The sequence below is a fragment of the Hordeum vulgare genome, chromosome 5H, assembly GCF_904849725.1.
Source record: "Hordeum vulgare subsp. vulgare chromosome 5H, MorexV3_pseudomolecules_assembly, whole genome shotgun sequence".
NCBI classification, from domain to species: domain Eukaryota; kingdom Viridiplantae; phylum Streptophyta; class Magnoliopsida; order Poales; family Poaceae; genus Hordeum; species Hordeum vulgare.
The window spans coordinates 18,931,124-18,933,762 of record NC_058522.1 but is presented as its reverse complement, the minus strand read 5'-3'; positions in this window follow the sequence as shown (position 1 = coordinate 18,933,762).

The window sequence follows — 2,639 nt, the reverse complement described above, 5'->3', positions numbered from 1 at the left end:
ACACAGTCAACAAACACTCGGAAAAACAGAACTTACCACTGAGAAGCGCAATCATCTGCCTTGCCCAGTCACTCACGTACTCCTCCTGTGCTATGCACCACCTGTTCATCACCTGCATCTGTCCCATCAGCTCAGTTCTTTGTTTCCCCATTTTCTCCACTTCGGCCACCAATGCCTTGTTTGCCTCACGGGACTCCTCCAAGGACTTCTCTCGGTCAGCCAGAACACCCTTCATACCAGCCAAGGAAAGCATTGCTGCATCCAGTTCCGCTGCAAACTGAATCTTTTCAGCTCTCAGAGTTTCGTACGCTGATCCCATCTCGCAAGTCTTCTGCAATTTAGCGTGAAGAGACGATCAGGCAAATTCAACAAAGACAACAATACAAACTCCAAGTTCTTCAGACCCCTGCCGACGCAAGCAGTCAACAGCGGTCTCGGGGACTACACCCAGTGGGTTCGCTAAGAGTGACCCCACTGGCATGACGCTCAAACAGGTCCGCCCTATTGAGATACATAACAAAAAACAAGCCTATGAGGCTACTACTACCCGACCTTAGTAAAATTACTCTTGGGGACTAATCCAGTAGGTGCACTCGGAATGCCCCCACCGGTAACATTCGAACAGATAAGTTTTGATCTGATCAAGTTAAAAGAAAATTTATATAAAGACAACTGCCGGTGCAAGCACTCGACAGGAGTCTCGGGGACTACACCCACTGGGTTCACTAAGAGTGAACCCACCACAGACTAATCATTCTGTATCTGAGTATCTGGCTTAAACACCCATTGGGTTACAAGGGGAAAGCAAATACTTACTAGCCCACTTACTCGGATATCGTCCCGGAGTTCCAAGCTTCGCTTGTACACAGACGCGATGGAGTCGTACGCTCTATTGGCATCACCCGCCTGCACCATGGCCTCCTTGGCAGCTCCCACCTGATCTTCCAGGAGGCGCCGGGCGTCGTACTGAACAGTCGACGGACCTGGCGCCACAAGAGATTCCTTGGGCATCCCAAGTCCTGCTCCAGTCGGTTCAGCAGCGATAAGCGCCGTTTCAGTCGACGGCATCGTCTCGGTTGGCGGAGCGTACATGGCGGGGGTAGTAACAGATGGAACAGCCTCAAGGACAGGCGCTGCAGCTTGCTCGGACCTCTTCTAGTTGTCGTCCTCCACATGGATCACCTCTGAAGGAAGCCCGACCAAACGACGTGAGACCACAGAAAAAAGGGCAAGACTAAAGACGGAATTCGCGAAACAATAACGTAAGCTCTCGGAGTCGCCACGACGTACCTTGCTGGGACGTGACAGCATTGTCCGTATCCATGGGATCGTCTTCCTGGCGCGACACAGAAGTGGCGGAGGTGGCAGCTCTGTCAAGGTAAATTCATTCGACCGATAAGCATGAGTTCAATCAAATACTGGAAGAAGATGGAAGAACAATGCACTCACGCTGAGGCGACGGGAACGGCGATCCTCATCCGCGGCAAAGCCTTCCGAGGCTTGGATCCACTCGGTTTGGCCACCTTAGGGGGCTGGCCCGCGGACTCAGCAGCAGAGTCCCTGGTCCTCTTTGTGCTCCGAGCACTCGGAACCACGGGAGCAGCTGGCGAGGCACTCGGAACCATAGGAGCAGCTGGCGGGGCACTCGAGGCCGCTGGAGGAGCCGACGGAGCCACGGGTTCGTGGCGGCGTTTGGTTCGAGGCTCTGGAGGTGGGTGTGGCGAGTTCTGTTCCTCATTTTCCTCCTCTTCTTCTTCGGACTCCTCCTCCGTCTCCCCACTGTCGGAGACGTACTCGACGCTCTCCACGCTACCCTCCTGGCTACCTTCCTCCTCTTCGGCCGGATTCCTGTTCGAGACAGGAGAAAACTAGTTGGTCCACGCCTGCACGAGATACAGTCGACAACATCAGACGTCAGACAGTAATACAAGAAAAATCGATAAATCTAAGACAATTGGGTGCACTCGACAAGTTATACTCATCTCATTCGGAGGAGGGTTCTCCGCGCGGAAGGGCTTCACTCGCCGGGCTCCTCTGGGATTATCGCAGGCGCTTGTGATGTTGAGGACACACGACGCCACCAGCTCCCCGGTCACGCACTCGGGGTTAGTCCGAGTGGAGTCCTGAGGCCCCGTGTAGTGCCATATGGCGTGGTGTCGAGCTTGCAGAGGCTGGATACGCCGACCCAGAAAAACCTCTAGCAAATCTATGCCAGTGGCTCCCTTTCGGACGACCTCTACAAGCGCATCGACCAGAGGCTGGATCTGGATCTTCTCCATCTTCGTGAGCGCGAGCTGCCTAGGCGGAGCCGGTCGATCTAAGCTAAAAGGTGGTAGTTCAGTGGTGGCATTCGGGCTAGCAACGTCCTGGCAGAAAAACCAAGTCGACTGCCAGTTCCTAACGGATTCAGACAACTGAAGAGCAGGATAGCTACTTTTACTTTTCTTTTGGAAGCCTAAGCGTCCGCAGAGCTGGAGGAGGTGAGTTTTGTCATCCGACTGGCTCAGCCTTTTGATGGTTTGAGATCTAGCAGAGAAGATATGCTTAAAAAGCCCCCAATGGGGAGGACAGCCGATAAAACACTCACACAGCACGACGAAGGCAGAGAGATGGGCTACTGCGTTGGGAGGAAAATGGTG